The following is a 20,491-nucleotide window of genomic DNA, read 5'->3' as shown; positions in this document are numbered from 1 at the left end:
GTCATAGTATTTCTTTTTTTAAATCTTTATTTGATCATTATCATGTTACAATGTAACCTACTACCTAAATACATTAGTAGGTCCTATATTTAACTATTTCTAAGTTCTATCTGCAGCTATTATGATGTTTAACACTACAGGTTTTTACTACACTCCATCACCACTATGGGGGTTAATCTACTATACTACACTATACTATGTTATTATTATGACTACTCTACCTGCAGCGTTACAAGTGTGCCAGAATAGATGCAAACCTAACTATTTTGGCCATTCCCACTGAGCTAATCCCAGTGGGAGTGCCCCTGGCACTGGGCTGGCCGGTGACATAGTCGCTGCAGTTCTATGCTATTTCTATTATCCTAGTTTGATCTTATAACTAACCTTATATCTAACGTCATGATCGGTGCATAATCAAGTCCAGTGGTGATGTACTACCCCCCAACCTATTCCGAAAACCTGGCGGATTCCAGCTGTGAGGCTGCTGGCCAAGTCCACGTCCCGGCGGAACACTGGGGTGTACGCGACAATTCCGGTGTTTATTTATTTATCGATTGTTGCCAAGATATTCTTTGAGGACTTTGCTCGATATTACGTTTGTTAGATGATTCAGGACGTTGAATGTGTTTTCGTGCCTGTGCAAGTGGTATGTGTCGTTGTTCGGCAATTGTTCCCTAAGTTGTTGTGCAACATCGTCAAAGAGGGTACACTCGTACACCACGTGGTCTGGAGTGCCCAGCAGTGCTCCGCAGTCACACGCTGTTGTTGCCCATTTCCCGAACCGACAGAGATATGTCGGATACGGTCCGTGCCCGGTAAGAAAGCGCAGCAGTCCCCTTGTCGGTTTGATGTAGGTGAGTTCTAGGCGTTCCTTTATGTTGGGAAACAGTTCGTGTGTTCTCCGGCCAGTTTCATCGCTGTCCCAGAGTTCTTGCCATAATTCCATTCCCCTTCTTTTGGTGCTTTGTTTGTCCCCAACCACATATCCCCATGATTTCTTCTATTTTTTCCTTTCGATTTTTCTTTATCCAATACCAAGTGGCCTTTTCCCTAATTTTTATGTCCAGTGGACATAGCCCCATCAGTACTGAAAGTTCCCCTCCTGGAGTTGTTCTGTATGCGCCTACTGAGCGTAGGAGCGTATTTCACTGCACTCTTCTTACGGCCACGGCAGGCATGACCCTCGTGAGCCTGTGTGCCTAGACTGCTGACTCATAACCTACTATGGATGTGAGGATGCTGTTATGGTATAATTTAATAAGATCAAGTGGGAGGTGGAATCTTTTATGTCCTATTCCGATTAGGTTATGTAGTACTGTGAGTGATCTTTGTGTTACTGTGTCTTTATGCGATGCGTAGTTTCACCTCTCGTCGACGATGACACCAAGATACCGGGCTTCACGGCGCCTGAGGACTGGTAGGCCATTTATTCTAGCGGTAGGATTTCTTATGAGTTGGCCTTTGAGCAGCAGGTAAGTTGACTTATTAGGTGCGATAGTGATTTTAGTTTTATGATACCATGTGGTCAATATTGTAATAGCTCTTTCTATTTTTGGTTCCAAATCTTCGCGGCTGCGGCCGCCGACCAGCAGGAGGAGGTCATCTGCGTAGGCTATGACCTCTAGCACATCTTCACTGCTCTTTAGTTCTTCCAAGAGTGGTTCCATGTTTATATCCCAAAAGAGTGGCCCCAGGACAGATCCCTGAGGAGACCCCTTGGTGATTTTCTTACTGACTTTGCCGCTAGGGGCCGGTAGCCAAACCTCCCGGTCTTCACAATAGCTCCTGAGACAGCCTTATAGCGCCCCTGGGCATTCTTTCTCCCGAAAGCAGGAGAAGAGCGAAGGCCACCACAGGTTATCAAGGGCACCCCTGATGTCCACCATGATGCTGACTATGTACTTGTGAGGGGCAGAGTCACAGACATCCGCAGCCAGGGCGATTGCGTCAGACGCCGACCGTCCTGCCCGAAAACCGAACTACCTGTTACTCATCCCACACAGGACTCGGTGTGCAACCAACCCGTCTGCCAGCAGCCTCTCAAAGAGCTTGCCCAACAAGTCCAGTAGACATATGGGTCTGTAAGACTTGGCTTCTTTGGGGTCTTTGTCCGGGCCTTTCTTGATTATGACTACATTCGCCTTCTTCCATATTGAGGGGAATGTCCGAAGACATAAACACTCGTTGTACAGCTGAGTGAGAGGTGCCACCAGCTGGGGGGCGAGGTACTGTATCACCTCCGTAGTAATACCATCTGGGCCAGGAGCTTTGACTTTTTTGAGAGCTTTTATTTGGGAGTTTACCTCTTCTTCAGAGAAGGGGTAGCCCACATGGCTGTTTTCATAGACCCATTGGTTCTCTCTTCTTATTCTCTGTTGATCTTCCAAATCATCTTCCTCTCTATCGTCAGGTAATAGGGCACGGAGTAGGACCCCCACAGTTTCCTGCCAGGTCTCCGTCATCCGGTCCCCTCTCCTGATGGTAGATAGTACCATAGGTGATTTAATTTTTTCTCTTACTATTTTGTAGGGTAATCCCCAGGGGTCTGTAGCCAATTGGCTTTGCACATATTTCTCCCAGCTCCTCATCCTGACAGCCTTGAGTTCCTGTTGGAACAGTTCTTTGGCTTCTCTGTATATCTGCAGCCATCGCTGCTTTTCATGCCAGACGACACACCGCTGGTAATACCTACTCACCCTCCATACTGCCTGGCGCATTTGCCCCAGTTCGGCTGACCATGGTGAAGGGGAGGCCGCGACGGCCCTCCTCCTGGGTGGTACAGCTGCCTTTACTGCCCTGGTTATCGAACTTGTAAGATCTCGGGCGTATTCTTCTATGTTGACATCACCCTCCAGCAACGCAGGGATGTCACACTCCCTAGCCAGGCAGTCCCAGTCGGTTTTGTTATAGTTGAGCTGCGTCTCCTACCTTATGTCCCAGTGGCACTCGCTGTCTCCAATGGTGAATGTTATGAAGTTATGATCACTTGTGGTAATCTGATCCCAAACTGTCCAGTTCGATATATTTGTTGCAAGGTTTGGCATTACCAGGGTAACGTCAATGTTTGTACCGTGTCCTCCCCCCCGGTGTAGGTGGGAGGGTTTCCCTGTTTGTTAGCGAGCATAAGTTGTAGTGACATGATGGTGTCGACAGCTTTTTCTCCTCGGTCATCTTGAGTACCACTGAACCACAGGGGGGATTTTGCATTGATGTCTGCAGTCACAAGAATTTTTTGTCCCCGCAACGCCGTGGCTATTTGCACAAGCTTATCGAGGAATTCATCTATTTGTCTTCTGTACTGGAAGTACATGTTGACCAAGTATAGTACTCCTGTGGGTGTATGAAGCTCCACGATGTTGCAGTGGTCATCCGAAAATTGTGCTAATACGGTGGCTCTCAACGCTTTATTTATGATTATGACTGCGGCTCTTGGTTCTGCTCCACTGTAGATTTGATGCCAGTTGACTGCCGTGAACGGGATCTGTCCAGCCAGGGAGTATGGCTCCTGTATGCAGGCTACATCTAGACTCTTCTCCTCCACCACTTTCCCGAGTTCCTGCAGAACCAGTTTACTATTATGTATGTTAATCTGTCCCACTCTTAACTGGATCACGTGGGAAATATGTGTGTATATGAGACTCTGGCCAGTTTTTGGGCCAGTCGTGCGCTATTCTGCCGTTAGTGATGACAGATTGGTTGTATAGTTCATTGAGGTCGAATTTTTGATTGCGCCTTTCAAACACTTTCTTAACCAGGTCTCGCAGGGCTCCGAAATCTGTGGGGAGATTCATTGTCCTGAGCTGTATTCTGTCTACAGCCTCCATCACTGGGAAGGTAATGTCTCCGCCGTATTCATGGCCGACACGCACCACATGCCTCAAGGCTATTGTGAGGGTGGCCGGCTCTTCCAGTCTAGACAGCTGTAAAGCGTGCTCCAGGTTGGGTAAATCCTGGCAGGATCTATTCCTGGCCCTCGTTCTATAGGTGGGCTTATTGTTGTACCTATGTTTGTTGGTACACTAGTGCTACTTATTTTATTTACTTGTACTTGCTCTTCCTGACTTTTTGTATTTGGAACTTCTGTCATTAATAATTTCCCTACCACAGTATGGCCAAGTGGTCATGCTTGATCTTTCGGCGACCTTTGTCCCCGATTCGGAGGGGAGGGTGCATCATTCTGATCACAGGGATCTGTTTGAATACAGACATCTTTCATTGTGATAACAAGGTGTTGTGGCCTGGTGATCTTCTGTATAAATTCTTTGAATTTGTTGGCCCTTATTGCACCCCTCAACCTCTTGCTTGGAGACTTTCTTTTGGGCTTCCTGTTCCCATTTAGGGACTCAGCCATAGTCAATTCGAGCTATGAGTCTCTGCTCAAGCATCCTGTAGGTAGGGCAATTTCTGCCGGTGGTGTTACATGGCTTTTTGCCTCTCTTTATGAAGGGTATGCAGATTCCGGCTTTGCTGCAATTTTTCCTCGTATGATCTTCTGACCCACGCCTGGAGCAGGCCGGCCTCCTCTCACAATGCTTATGTATATGATCTAGATCGCCACAGTTGTGGCATCTTGGAACCACTAAGTAATCTCGCACGTTTATCGCGCGGAAGTCTATGTAGACTCTCCCCATGGTGGTGATTCTGCGCCACATCTTTCCAGAGACCTCGGCAACGTGATGTACGACGTCACGCTCCCGGGGCCCTGTTCTGGAACGTAATTTGAAGTCATTTCTGAATGTTTCCCACTCCATGTCATCGAAATTTTGATTATATAGCGTCTCATACATGTCCGATTCTGTTAATGCTACTGGTATGTCATAGAGGATCACCACCGGATTTCGCTTTTTCGGTGGCTCACATTTGACTGCCGTATTCAATTTGGTATTGTTTAGGACTTTATCTCTGTCTTCCTCAGTTGCTACGTCAACTACTACCACGTTTTTTGTTGCCTTAACTTTATTTATTTTAATTTTGTATTTAGCAGGATCAATTGTAGTAGTGAATATTTCCTGTACTTTTTTGACTGTTTGCCCGGGCAGGGGTCTTAAAAAGACCGCCGTGTCCGGCCTTTTTGTGACCTTAGCAATTGTCTCTTTAGTGGTTTGGGGTTTTGCGACTGCTTGTGCAGCCACTGCAGCCCAGGTTTTGGTTGGCTGCTGCCTTAATCTGTTGTTCTCTTTTTCCAGTTCTTCGAGCCGCCCCTCAAGCTTTGCACTTGCAATGGCCCAGGCGGTGAGCTCATTTCTGATTGCCAGGACTGCAGCCTGGCTGATTTTGCGTTTTTCACACTCTAGTCCAAGATTTGATTAATTTTGGTATGTCTTTCGAGTGTGTTTTGCTCGTTCTGTTCCGCTTCCTCCTGTGAGGCAGGAACAGTCGCGATCGACGCCCTCTAGGTCGCACTAGAGTCACTCGTCTCTGATTCAGCCATGTTTGTAGACGAGTGAAAAAGGGATGGGAGCCCGTCTCTTGCCCCGGACTGACTCCTCTGGCATGGGGGGGGGGGGGGGGGGACTTCTGCAGCTCGCCCACCAACCTCGCCCCTAGGTCAAGGGCACTCCAGAGCTGCCGGGTTCAGCGCGCCGTTGCCAGCGCACTGGTCCCCGTCGAAGGCCTCGTCGTCGACGATTTCACACGACGCTCCTCGGCAAGTGCACCCCGCACTCCGGAGAGGCGGATGCACCCCTCGCCCTTCGCCGCCTACTAGCCCGAGCTTCCACCTGAAGGCCAAGGACCCACTCCTACTAAGGTGGTGGGTCGGTCCCCCAGTCGTTCGGCGGTCTGGGCCCATCTAACCTAGCCCAAGCAATGTCACTACCTCCTGGGTTTGGCAGAACACGCCCCGGTTACCCAGGGGCGCGGCGAAGCACCCTTGCCGACTCGCGCCGTGATCCCACGCCGACAAACGAAGTCGCCGGCATGCAGAGCACCTGCTGGACTGTGCCCTGCGAACAGAAAGGGACTGATGTTCTGTCCCTAGACACAGCTCCCCCTGTGCCACGCACCCTTCGCTTTCGCATTGGGTTGGGTCGCAGCTCTCCCTTTTGTCGCAAGGCAGAATGCCAAGCTTAACATCTGGCACCACGGGAAGGCAGAAAGAACCACTTGGGAAGGAGAGGCTATAAGAGACGCATCACTCCCCCTGTGAGGACTGCCGCGGCACACCCGACTGGAAGCGATAAGCCCCAGTGTGAGCCTCCATGCCTTACGGCGCGCCGGTAACGGGCGGGCCCGCACCGAACGCGCCGTCAAGCGACCGACCTCACGCCAGACTGTCATAGTACTTGCAGTGAATCCTGATGAAGTTTGGAATTCCTGTGTGATGGTCTGGGTAGATGTCTGCCTATTAAACATTACGCCCCTCTTCAACTGCTGGCGGTCTCAACAGACGAGATCAGCCTGTACGCATTTGTGGTGTACGTGTCCCTCCACGTTTCCACTTCACTCTCATGTCGGATACAGTGGACTTAGTGATGCTTAGGAGCCTCGTAATCTCGCGTACAAACGTATGGCACAAGTGACACCCAATCATCTGAACACGTTCGAAGTCCATCAGTTTTGCGGAACGCCCCATTCTGCTCTCTCGAGATGCCTAATGACTACTGAGGTCTCTGATGTGGAGTACCTGGCAGTAGCTGGCATCTCATATGAAAATCGTATGCTTTTGGGGGTATTCGGATACTTTTGATCACACAGTGTATGTCCCACTGTACCACTTATTATGTTTTTCTCCCTGTTCCATTCACGCATAGAACACGGGAAGAATGACTTTAAGTGCAACAGCTCATGGCGTAATTAATTTAACATCCTCACAAACTGTACGGTAGCGATATGTATGGGATTGTAGTATATTTTCCTAGAGTCATCATTTGAAGCCGGTACTTGAAACTTTGTATGTAGATTTCTCGTGATATTTTCCCTCTATCTTCATGAGTCTGCCAGATCAGTTTCTTCACATTCTATGTGACTCCCATGAATGCATCAACCATGCAACTATTCATATTCCCCTTCTCTGTGTAAATTAAATCTTCCTTGATGGTGTTATTTGGTACGGGTCTCACGCATCTGAGTAATTTTGTAGGATGGTTGCGCCGAACAGGTGTTTTGCACGCAGTCTCCTTTTTCAACTGACTGAATTTCTCCACTATTGTAAAATTTCTTATCTATTCTAACAATAAACCGAAGTCTGCCACCCGCTGTATGCACGTTTGTGCCTATCTGATCCATTTCCTATCCATGCAAATTATGACATCCAGGTATTTGTATGAGTTGATCAATTCCGACTGACTCACTGACATTATCCTATATTCATAGGACACTACTGTTTTTCGTTTTGTGAAGTGCACAGTTTCAAAATTTCTGAACTTTTATAGCAACTTGCCATTCTTTGCACCACTTTGAAATATTACCAAGATCTGACTGAATATTTATACAGTTTATTGCAGATTGTATTTCTATGTAAACAAGTACATCACCTGCGATGTTGCGTTCTCGGAATGCTATAGAATAGTTCAGACAAATAACACTGATAATTTTATTTCAATAAAGCAGATTGACAATACTTAACTTTGGATTCAGAACAAGTCTCTCAAACAATGGACAACATGCAGTATAAATCACAGTCCTGGCTATACACAATGTTCAAACAAGCAATGGATAGGGTTCACTACAATCTGATATCTCTGCGCTAATACTGTCCACTAATGCCCATATTATTAGCCAATCTCAGTGGCCAATATTGGCAGGATCGGTGCTTATATTCACTTGTTGCAGGTGTCGCTCCTGTCGTGGCGCGGACCAAATCAGCGTCCCGTTGGCCGACATCACTTCAACGCCTCCTCTGGTCTTACGTTCTTCGTCTTTGTTCCGGCGCTTGTGGTTACACAAGAACATTTTTCCCCGCCCCCCCCCCCCTAAAAAGCGACGGACCGGCGTCGTGTAGGGAGTGCGAACGTGGCAGGGGATACTCGAGTGTGGGCACAACGTCGAGCCGGAAGTTGTGACTGCAGGGGACGTCAAGCTTCCGGCCGTACCCCGCCATCCGGCTCTCTGGCAGAAACGTCCTCTGGGGAACGAGCGGAAGGGTATGCATCCACTTTCTGCTTCAGTTAACCAGATGAAGAAGGCAGCGACTGATGCGGTGTGGGCGGGTCCAGCTCCATTTTGAAGGACGACAGGAGGCAGAGGACGCGAAGGCTTCGTCTCCATGGGGTCATTCCGCGGTGTCGTGATGACACCCTTTGGTGGTTGCTGTGGTCGCGCTGTCCTCTAGACCCGTGAATCTGGGGGAAAAGAGACTGAAAGATCATCGTGTACATGACAGAGGCGAAGTTGATAATGACAGAGGCGCTGCAAGCCATCTGGTCCTGAAAGAAGACACATGCAAGCGCCAAGTCGGCGGACGATCTCAATTCGCGCTCACTGTCTGCTGCCGATAAAACCCCTGTAAAAGACAATATGCGGTGCGAAGCGATACTTGCGGCCTTCCTTCGGTGTCGGATGCTGAGGAGGGTGGAGCAGTGTCCGGTGGCGGCAGCCGTAAAGCAATTCCGCCGGCGGTGGACCGTCTCGTTGGCGCAAACGATATGAGGCGAGAGACAGTTGCAATGTTTGATTCCTGATGTGTGTGGAGCGAAGTTTGCCCATCTGCTTCTTGAAGGTTCTGACAAAACGTTCCACTTCTCTGTTTGACTGTGGATGGAACGGTGCTCTAGGTAGATGCTGTATGCCACTGCGTTCACAGAATGTTTCAAATTCATTTGATGTGAAATGGCAATAAATTAATGACAACAACTGAATTGTGCTACTTGACATTGTCGAGTTCAGTGGCACAGCAAAAGGAAAATTGCTGTACGAGTCAAGCACAATCAACCAACGGGTGCTTGAAAAAAATCCCGTACAGTCTATGTGCACACGCTGCCATGGCGATTGCGACTTCGGCCAAACAGATAATATTTGTGGCGGAGCCGACTGACTTTCCGCTCATGCGTGACACTGTGACGTCATCTGTTCTATTTGGGCGTCCATAGCCTGGCAGGTACAGTGCCGACGCGCTAACTGTTTCACACGAACAATCCTCCGGTGTCCTTCGTGAAGTAACTGCTTTATGCAAAGCTTTAGGGATCAACGCAAGTGACTGTCCCCCGTCATTTTGAACAAGAATTACACCTTTCTGTACAGAGAGTCTGTGCCGACGTGCAAAGTGTAGCAGCACTACAGAGTTCTTTACGCTATGCAAGGAACGAGAACAAGATGTGCAAATGTACTGGAGCAAATTCTGGATCAGCGTCTGCGTCTGTGAGCTGTGAAATTTTCTTATAGTTCAACCGGAATCAATGACGCAATTCAGAATCCTGAGCATCGATGTGACAACAAGATGCAGTAGAAGCGTCAATCTGTATCAGGGCTAATCTCAAGACGTGAAAGTGCGTCCGCATTACCATGCTAAGCTGTCGGACGATACACTATTTCGTACTGGTATTGAGACAACATAGCCCACGTTTGCAATTTTTTGACAGTTCGTACAGGAACCGGTGTCGTCGGATGAAACAAGGACTGCAAAGGCTTGTGATCCGTTACTAAGTAAAATTTTCTGCCATACAAATAGTGGTTGAATTTGGCAACACCATACACAATAGCCAACGCCTCTTTTTCAGTTTGTGAATAATAACACTGAGCTTTGTACAACACTTTTGATGCGTAGCCAATAGGTCTGTCTTTATTATTAATTTCCTGCGAAAGCACTGCACCGATTTCGTAAGAGGAAGTGTCAACTTGCAGTACAACCGGTTTTTCAGGATCAAAGTGAATTAAACATCGATCACTGAGCAATGCATCACTAAGTTTTTGAAGAGCTACTTGGCACTCATCTGTCCAAACAAAGAGGACATTATGTCCATTATAATTATCCGGGCTGTTACGCCGTGGTCGGTTGAAGAATTGGTCTCCGACTGCGAGAGAAATCTTCAAGGGGGTCCGTAGCTCGATGGAACGTCCAACACACCCACTGGCTCGCTACTGACTGCCGCTAAATTCCGTGTCCGCGTGCTCTCACGCCGCGGCGTGACGTCACGTGTTTTGAAAACGTCAGTGCAATTGGCCGCTATCCGTCGCCGTCGATCGCCGTTGCGAACACCCAGTAGTGAACGGGTGGTACACATCTTCTTTAACACCGGCATCCATATACCGTTTAATTTCACGCCCTCCTCCTTTCGGTTGAAATTATTTGGGTGTTTAGCGATTTCGATTGCCTCCCTGTAGAGCCTTTCGTAATATCCGCTTGTGGCCGCTTGTACTTGCGTCTCCTCGAAACGAATATTGTGGTTCCCTGGCCGGAAAGCATGCTCCGCAACAGCTGATCGTTCCGTTTCTCCTCTTCTACGATTTCCCTTGTGCTCTTCCAAACGTTTAGAAACCGTTCTTTTAGTGGTACCCACATAAACATCACCACAGCTACATGGGATCCTATACACTCCAGTTTTTCCAATTTGTTTGCGAGCGTCCTTGGCAGGCTTAAGGTATCCCTGTATCTTCCTGGCGGGCTTGTAAATTACGGTAATATTCCGCGTCGTCAAGATCCTCCCTATTCTTCCCGTTACATTTTTAACAAACGGCAGGAAAACCTTAGATTTTGCAGTAGCCTGTACATCAGTATGATTTCTGCGTGGCTGCCTCAACGCACGTTTTATTTCGGCGGGCGAATATCCGTTCTTCATTAGTGCATTGTGGAGATGTTCCATCTCAGCGTCGAGCAACTCAGCTTCACAAATGTTTCTAGCTCTGTCCGCTAACGTCGTGATAACACCCCGCTTCTGTTGTGGGTGGTGGTTCGAATCCCGGTGCAAATAACGGTCCGTGTGCGTGGGTTTGCGGTATACTGAGTGGCCCAAAGCACCATTTTCGTTTATAAAAACAAGCACATCGAGAAATGTAATTTGCCGTCTACCTCCTCCTCCATTGTATTCTCAATTCTCGTGTTTATACTGTTCAGATGTTCGTGGAACCGGCTTACTTCCTCCCTACCATGTCTCCACAGCACAAACGTGTCATCCACGTATCGGAACCATACATTTGGTTTTATGCTGGCAGTACCTAAGGCCTGTTCTTCGAATTTCTCCATAAAGAAGTTTGCAATTACGGGACTTAGGGGGCTTCCCATAGCCACGCCATCCGTTTGCTCATAAAACTGTTCATTCCACATGAAATATGTGGTCGTCAAACAACACTTAAACAGTTCTGAAATGTCGGCAGGAAAAATTCGATCCAGCTGTTCCAACACATCATTAAGTGGAACCATGGTAAACAGCGATATCACATAGAAGCTGACCAATATATCCTCCGGCTGGACCACTATGCCATTCAATCTGCTGATGAAATGTGTCGAATTCTTTATATAGGAGTCCGAACGGCCCACATGGGGTTTTAACAGCGTAGTCAAAAACTTGGCTAACGAGTAGGTAGGCGAACCAATGGCACTTAGTATCGGTCTTAACGGCACATTTTCTTTATGAATTTTGGGCAATCCATAAAGCCTCGGTGGTGGCGCAACCGAATTGCAGAGACCTTTCTGAACACTCTCTTCAATAGAGGACTTTTTTATTAACCGCGACACAGTTCTGAGAACGTTGTTAGTGGGGTCATTATTCAGCATCCTATATGCTTGCGGATCCAGTAGATCAGTAATTTTACTCTGATAATCTGACACATCCATAACCACCGTTGCGCTTCCTTTGTCAGCTGGGAGAACCAAAATACTATCGTCATCATTCAGCAGTTTTAAAGCTCTTCTCTCACCCACAGTTATATTACTTTTCGGCGGTTTTGCATTGGCTAATATTCTCACTGTTTCTATACGGATTTCTTCAGCTGTTACAGAATCCACACTGCGAATTCCTGCTTCTACACTGGCTATAATTTCTTCCGTGGGCACGGACAGTGGCCAATTGCACTGACGTTTTTAAAACACGTGACGTCTCGCCGCGGCGTGGGAGTGCGCGGACGCGGAATCTAGCGGCAGTCAGTAGCGAGCCAGTGGGTGTGTTGGACCTTCCATCGAGCTACGGACCCCCTTGAAGATTTCTCCCGCAGTCGGAAACGAAACTTTGGGAATCGACACAGAATTCATCAACCGACCACGGCATAACAGCCCAGATAATTATAATGGACATGATATTTCCGGGCGTGAAAGTCTACATTTTAGTAAAAGAGGACATTCTTGCGATGCAAACGATGGAATGGAGCTGCGATTTGTGCAGCAAACGAATATAATACTTCGTTTTTCCTAAAACTTACTGCAATTCTGAGATATTGCGAGGAACTGGCAAATCGCGTATGGGTAACAAATGCGATTGAATAGGATGTACACCTTGACTGCTTACCACATGAACAAGATACTGCATTCACGTTTTAAAAAATCACACTTGTCAAGTCTACACAGCAGTCCTGCATCAGATAACACACGAAACATTCTTCAGATGTTCGACCTAATATTACAGCATCGTCCAAGTAGGTTGTGTGGTGTCACCGCCAGACACCACACTTGCTAGGTGGTAGCTTAAATCGGCCGCGGTCCATTTAGTACATGTCGGACCCGCGTGTCGCCACTGTGTGATCGCAGACCGAGCGCCACCACAAGGCAGGTCTCGAGATACGATAGAGCACACGCCCCAGTTGTACGGACGAGATTGCTAGCGACAATACGGACGAAGCCTTCCTCTCATTTGCCGAGAGTCAGTTAGAATAGCCTTCTGCTAAGTCCATGGCTACGACCTAGCAAGGCGCCAATTGTAACAGTGCATGTGTCTTACGAGTCTCATTTGTATAGTCAAGAGAGATGTATCACAAGGAGTGAATAAAGTTAAGTATATTCCAGCTGCGTACTTTTCTTGCTACCATTCAATAGTTATCCTGTTCCAGACTTCACGCCCGTCTGCGTTAGATAGCGTGCCTATCGGCCCCCCTCAAAATAACACTGTGTCGGCACTTCTGTCGACACATCAGGTTGAACAGTTTGCTTGGCACTAGTGCAGTCAGCTATTCCAAATGCCGTTGAAAAATAGCGGGTGCGGAAGCACTGGCAAAAGCTTCAAATGGCTCTGAGCACTATGGGACTTAACATCTGAGGTCATCAGTTCCCTAGTATTTGCACTACCTGCTGAAATGATGGATCAGACTGCTTAAAAATTTGTTCTCTAATTTTGACACCTGGTATATCGTAAACGATGGCATCACGCAACATGAAATCAGAATATAGAGCACCGCAAGCACATTTGAATTTGCATTTCCTTGTCACACCCTGCAAATCTGTTACCCACTCGCTATATATTTGATCTGACCGTCTTTTGCAATAAAGGAATTTATGCCTAGCTTCTACCACATTCACTTGCTGGTCATAATAGTTAGTTAGTGAGGCGATAACACTTTCATACTCAAGTTCACTCGGAGTGGCTATAGGAAAGAGTTTTTGAATTAATCTGAACACTGCACTTCCTACAGTGGATAATAGACAGGGAAGTTTCACAATACCTGGTATATTGTGAGCTAGTAAATGTGCCTCAAATTGCTGCAGCCACTCGAGCCATTCCTCATCTTGCTCATTAAACTGTCGAAAAGAAGGTATAGCAGCAGCAGTAGGTGGTGCTTGTTTCGTCGAGCGCGCAGCGCTGGCCAGTAGCTGCTGCACCGTGTTGAGCAGGATAGAAATTTACTACATCTGGGGTGGGGTGGCAATGGTGGAAGACACAAAAAAAAAAAAATGGCAAAGATAATTTCTGCAACACAAACCTGAAAACACTGATCAGCAAAAACGACAAGAAACTGTTAAAGCAGTATGCGCCCCTGCAAAGTAAAGACACAGAATTAAGGCGCCAGCAACAAAAAAAGAAAATCATAGCGTTAGGCTTTCACGGCCGGCGTCTTCAGTAATTAAAACTTCCGGGCTAAGAGGCCGTGGTCCAATAGTAGAAATACTTCTCCCTGACGTTTCGTTGCCAACTGCGGTCAACATCATCTGAGGAGAGTCTACGACTGGCTGCTAGGCCGTGGAGGTCCTGTTTATATAGAGCGTGTAGAGGGCGCCACCACTCGTCACGTGTTGTCAACAGCAAAACTATCTCTGGCTGGCGTCATTACTCTCGATCGAAGGTAATCAATTGTCACATCTTTGGTACAAAGTCGATCGCCATATCTTATCTAACTTCAAGCCTTCTTCTTTCCTGTTAAAATTATTGTGGTGTTTAAAAATCTCTACAGCCTCTCTATACATACGTGCATAAAAATGCGATGTCTTAGTTAGCACGCTCGTCTCACTAAATTGTATTTCACGGTCACCCGTTTCAAAAACATGCACGACACCCTTTAGCTACACCTGGTGTGTATAAGATTCCGTGTAGTTGTGGGAAGGTTTACATTGGAACCACAAGAAGAAGTATCAATACTCACCTAACTGAACATAAAAGGAACTGTCGACTGGGACACACTGACAAATCGGCTGTAGCGGAACATGTTTTTGAAACGGGTGACCATGAAATAAAATTTAGTGAGACGAGCGTGCTAGCTAAGACATCGCATTATTATGCACGTATGTATAGAGAGGCTGTAGAGATTTTTAAACACCACAATAATTTTAACAGGAAAGAAGAAGGCTTGAAGTTAGATAAGATATTGCGATCGACTTTGTACCAAAGATGTGACAATCGATTACCTTCGATCGAGAGTAATGACGCCAGCCAGAGATAGTTTCACTGTTGACAACACGTGACGAGTGGTGGCGCCCTCTACACGCTCTATATAAACAGGACCTCCACGGCCTAGCAGCCAGTCGTAGACTCACCTCACATGATGATGCCCGCAGCTGGCAACGAAACGTCAGGGAGAAGTATTTCTACTATTGGACCACGGCCTCTTAGCCCGGAAGTTTTAATTACTGAAAAAAAGAAAATGTTCATGTCTGTCGGGCACTGTGTTCAGAGGAATCTCGTCACCAGTAGTTGAATTTTGCCTACTCGTCGCTTGTTGGGTGCCTAAAGGATGCTACGTTCTCGGAATGCTATACAACAATTCAAACAAATAACATTAATAGTTTTATTTCAATAAAGCAGATTGACAATACATAACTTTGGATTTAGAACAAGTGTAGCAAACGATGTGCGACATGCAATATACATCAGAGTCCTGGCTATACACAATGTTCAAACACGCAGTGGATATGGATTACTACAATCTGATATTGCCGCGCTAATACTGTCCACTAACGGCCGTATACTGAGCCGATACTGAACGGCCGAGGCTGCCAGGAACGGCGCTTATATTCTCCTCTTGTAGAGGCCGCTGCAGTGCCAATCAGCGCACCATTGGCCGACGTCGTCTCACGGCGTTCTCTTCTCTTGCGTTCTTCATCTTCGTTCCGGCGCTTGTGGTTACGACAAAACACCAATATCCTTCCTTTGCTCATACTCGAAGTAACTTCTACATGTGACGATGACTCTTAATCCAAGATAACTTGCTGCGTCCTTTCTACACAAATATTCTCAACCCATTCATAAATTTTGTTTGATATTCCACATGATCGTACTTTTCGGAAATCGAAAAATTCTTTTTCTACCTATCTATCTTGATCCAAAATATTTCAGTATGTCCTGTGAGAAAAGCGCGAGTAGGGTTTCACATGATCGACGTTTTCGGAATCCCTGCTGGTTGGCGTGGAGGAGGTCATTCTGTTCGAGATATCTCATCTTGTTTGAGTTCAGAAAACCTGGCATTGTACAACAGATCGGTGCCAAGGATATTGGACGGCAGTTTTGTGGATCACTTCCACTACCCTCGTTACAGACGAGTATACCATGTGATTTCTTCCAACCACTGGGCATGGAATATTTTTCGAGGGATAGTTCAAAGAAGGGTGCTAAATCAGCTGCAAGTTCAGTATAGAATCTCGTAGTGATTCATTGGACCCTGAAGCTTTGTTCAGTCTTAATAATTTCTGATTTTCCTCAACGCCACTTTTCAATGATACGAGGATTAAATTGGGACAATTTTCCTTGGTTTCTCTTTGTAAAAAAATTTGTCATGCAGATTGAAGCATGTATGCTGTTATTTTGCTACCCTAAGTTTCAGTTCCTGTTTCATTCGCGAGTGACTGGACGCTACCCTTTGGTGCCACCGATAGCCTTTACATACAACAAAACTTCTTTGAGTTTGGTGAAATATCATTTGACAAAAGTTTGCTACAGTAGTCACTGAATGCTTGACAGTCAAACGCCTTTTTTGTCAGTATTACTCTGTTTATAGCTCCATGCTTTCTTCTTCACCTATTACTCACTGTTCTCTGTTTCTTTAGAAGTTTGTTGGGATGGCTGTATTCCAATCGGGTCACTTCCATCACGAGCTGTTCTATTGGGCACATATCTATCCACTGCATAGTCAATTATTCTTTTAAACTTTGGGTATAGTTCCTCTACATACTCCTGAGCTGGCCTAAAACTTTCTAGTTTTCATTTAGATATGACACTACAGTATTTTGTCTAATTTACTGAACACTTAAATGCTTGTACTTCTTTCAGTTTCCCTTTGTGCTTGGATAATCATTGTTGCTACAAATGCCTCGTGGTCACTGATACCTGTTTCAATGTGGACGTCCTTAAAGAGGTCAGATCTATTCGCTGCATTAGACCTAATATACGAGTGCTTCCATCGTGAGGGGGGTTCCGAGCTATCTGTTCGAAGCAGTTTCCAGAAAAAGCATTTAGTTATGTTTCACAATATGTTTTGTCGCGCCTACCACTAACAAAACTGTAATTCTCCGCATTAATTGTTGGGTGATTGAAGTCTCCACCAATGACTATTGAACTGTCGGGGAAATTACGTAGACGGCCGCGGCGGTCTAGCGGTTCTAGGCGCTCAGTCCGGAACCGGGCGACTGTTACGGTCGCAGGTTCGAATCCTGCCTCGGGCATGGATGTGTGTGATGTCCTTAGGTTTAAGTAGTTCTAAGTTCTAGGGGACTGATGACCACAGATGTTAAGTCCCATAGTGCTCAGAGCCATTTGAACCATTTTTTTTTTAAATTACGTACAAGTGAACTGAGGTTTTCTCTAATGTTTTCACTTACATCAGGAGGTGCGCCTGGTGATCGACAGAAGGGTCCAGTTACAGTTTCATCTCCACCCCTGATACTAATTTTTGCCCAAACAATCTCGCATGCAGCTTCAATTACCTTCCTGTTGCGAATAGTAGGCGAACTTCATTTCCATTAGCCTATCCTTCTGATATACGCTTAAATTTTCCCCGCTGCTGCTGTCAACATCAAGTTTTGAACAGCTTTCTATGTCGTATTATGTGAGCTTCATTGCTTTTCAGAAGCACTTAAAACTCGGGCACTTCGTTGCGATTGTTTCAGCGGTTTACTACTAGGGTTTTAATACTATAACTTGTGGGTGGGCATTCCTTTGGAAAGTACACCTGCACTTATGGGTCTCCTACAGCTGTCGTTATTTGGGCTGTATGGAGGGTCGCCTTGTATAAAAACCCCTTGTGTTCTGCCCACAGATATGGATATAATCTAGTATGTAGAAAATGTAGTCTGGTGAAAGCGGATGAAGATTTTTGAAATAAACTGTTCGGCGCAACAGTGTTATTGGAGTTTAGTCTCCTTAAGAAGGAGCTAAGGTACGCTCGCATCACTGTAGTGCACCCCAAACACCTAAGTTAATGTTGATGCTCGCGACATCACAAGTCCTTCTTGTTCGACACTCACAAATCCCCTGACTTAGCTCAGTACCGCAGTATTTCTCTTGTGGCCAGAATAATTCCACTTTCCATTGGAGCTGATATCAGAAATTGTCTGAGGGTAAAATCAAGTGTGAAAGCCACAATCTAAAAGAAGAGTCGCAGTAAATTCTTGCCTTTGCTCTCTTTCGCCCGGATAGTCATAGCTGCTCAGCAGCTCGACATAATTCTCTCCCCCAAAACATGAATAGCAAATGAACTCGTCTCCACCGTGACACAGGAGCGCACCAGATGACAGAACTACTTACTGCCTCTTTGATATGCAAAGTGGCCATGAATATGAATCGGGCAGCGGCTCGTGTTAAAGCTACTGCGCAAGATGACAGCGCCGCATTGCTTGCCTTGTAACGAGACGGAAATTAACGCCACTTCCTCTACCATAACCACGTCTCAGTTAATCACCTATTGCCTGTCACCACTACTTCTTCCAGGAGACTTGAGGACTATGCGAAATAAGTGCTCCTGAATTGGTAGCCGGTGACAGAAAAATAAAGGCTCAATATGTCTGTTCCTGTCAGCGTCTCTCCTCTTCAACGAGGAAGCTAATTATTTTAGTTTTTGTAATTTGTATTATTTTATTTGAGAGGTGTCGTTTCACTGGGAACATTGTTGAGAAGATAAAAGCTGCGTCGTTGTTATGTGTATTACATATTTCTGTAATATGATGGAGATATCTAAAAAAGATGTGAGAAGGGAGAGTCAAGGTTTCCGTTAATACGTTTCACATTTCTGGAGTCTGGTTTAAATTACATTCAGATTTCATTTTGGTTTTGCTTGTTCCCCTGACTACGAGGGCTGATTAACAAAGAGGCTGATTTTTTAACAAATGTTTATTACTATATTTCAGTGTTTACATTAACTTTTTCAAAGTCCTCGCTCCTACTTGAATCCATTTTTATAGCGTCTTCGGCAGAACTCGAGCACATGCTGCAAGCCGTACTTTGTCACGTCCTTGCAAATCCCCTCATTTTCCTTGAGGGCTGGTTCAGAGTTCTCAAACTGAATGCCCCAAAGGTTTTCAAATGGTTCAAATGGCTCTGAGCACTATGGGACTTAACATCTGAGGTCATCAGTCCCCTAGACTTAGAAATACTTAAACCTAACTAACCTAAGGACGTCACACAGATCCATGCCCGAGGCAGGATTCGATCCTGCGACCGTTTCGGTCGCGCAGTTCCGGACTGAAGCGCCTAGAACCGCTCGGCCACGCTGGCCGGCCGATGGTTTTCCTTTACTGATGGGAGTGAACAAAGAACACATTAATGCAAGATCGAGGCTACAAGTGGGAGGCAGTAGACAGGTAACATTGGATTGAGTCAGAAAGTGCAGACTTGATTTTCGACTTGACGCTGCGCATTGACATGATGAAGTCGTCACCAAGACCAAGAAACTTCTGGCAGTTTGCTTTCTCAGTTTAGCCAATGCTGTACCAACAGTAGTGTGAGGTGGGACTGCATGCTGGTAAATCATTTCATGACAGTGAAAAATGCCATCGGAACCACTTTAGCTGCAGATCGAACAACTTTCTCTATTTTGGTGTTCGAGAACCTGGTGATTTCCACACGTTCTGGCTCGTTTTCCTTGAGGATCGTAATGATGCAGCCATTGCTCATCATCAGTGATAATCGATTGCTGAAACCCATCCCCTCCATCAGCAAGGAGAAGCATCGCCTCACGGCTTGTCCCCATTCGCAGTCTTTTGTTCAGTAGTCAACAGACGTGTCACCCAACTGGCATAAAGACTGATCGTATGGAGATGGTCATCCATAATCGGAAAGACACTGCCATATGAAATTCTCAACACTTCACTGAGGTTGCATGATGTTATCCGGCGATCCTCACCGACGAACACAGTAGCTCTGTTGATGCTGACTTCAGTCACAGCAGAACGCGAAACAGCACGCCCACCTTGCCTAACACAGACAATTTTGCCTTCTTTGAATTCCTTGAACCGCCTGAACAGTATCACCTTAAGTTTGTTGCAGCCTTTCGTAAGTTTCAACGCCTTTATGGATTAAACGAACACAATTTTTGTGCCATCTCAAGACGTCACGCAGCCGCCACAATTTAAAACCAGCGCCGTTACGTGACACACATGGTTGATCAGCTCCGTGGCAGCGTTGCGCCGCGTTCATCGAGGGGCCGTCTAGTTTTGGACGGCGAGAGATTATCAAAAATGATTGAAATGGCTCTGAGCACTATGCGACTTAACTTCTGAGATCATCAGTCGCCTAGAACGTAGAACTACTTAAACCTAACTAACCTAAGGAGGCAGGATTCGAACCTGCGACCGTAGCGAACGCCCGGTTCCAGACTGTAGCGCCTAGAACCGCACGGCCACTCCAGCCGGCTGAGCGATTATCTACAGGGACCAGAGGTCAGTAGTGGAAGCGGCCGTTGGATTTAACTGGACGTCGTGGCTGCCTTGGTGTTACTAGACAGGGCTGTTCTCTTGTGTTGGAAGTCTGCATATGTCTTTAAGTGGTGTGGGCTGCTGTGTGTACTGAATAAATTTAGCGCTATAAGCACACATTATACAGCAGTACCAGTACCTGTTTTCATATCTGTCAACTCTCGATTCCCTAAGTTTTTCAGACACTTATTCTTTTCGCCGCTGGAATTGTCTCATTTGATTTTTCAATATTTCTAAGGATGCAACCCACCCCTTATTTAACTGTCCCGTTGCAGGTAATGCTTATTTGGATTG

Source organism: Schistocerca serialis, chromosome 2 (genome assembly GCF_023864345.2).
Source record: "Schistocerca serialis cubense isolate TAMUIC-IGC-003099 chromosome 2, iqSchSeri2.2, whole genome shotgun sequence".
Lineage (NCBI taxonomy): Eukaryota > Metazoa > Arthropoda > Insecta > Orthoptera > Acrididae > Schistocerca > Schistocerca serialis.
The sequence above is the reverse complement of the archived record's forward strand: the minus strand, read 5'-3'. Positions refer to the sequence as shown.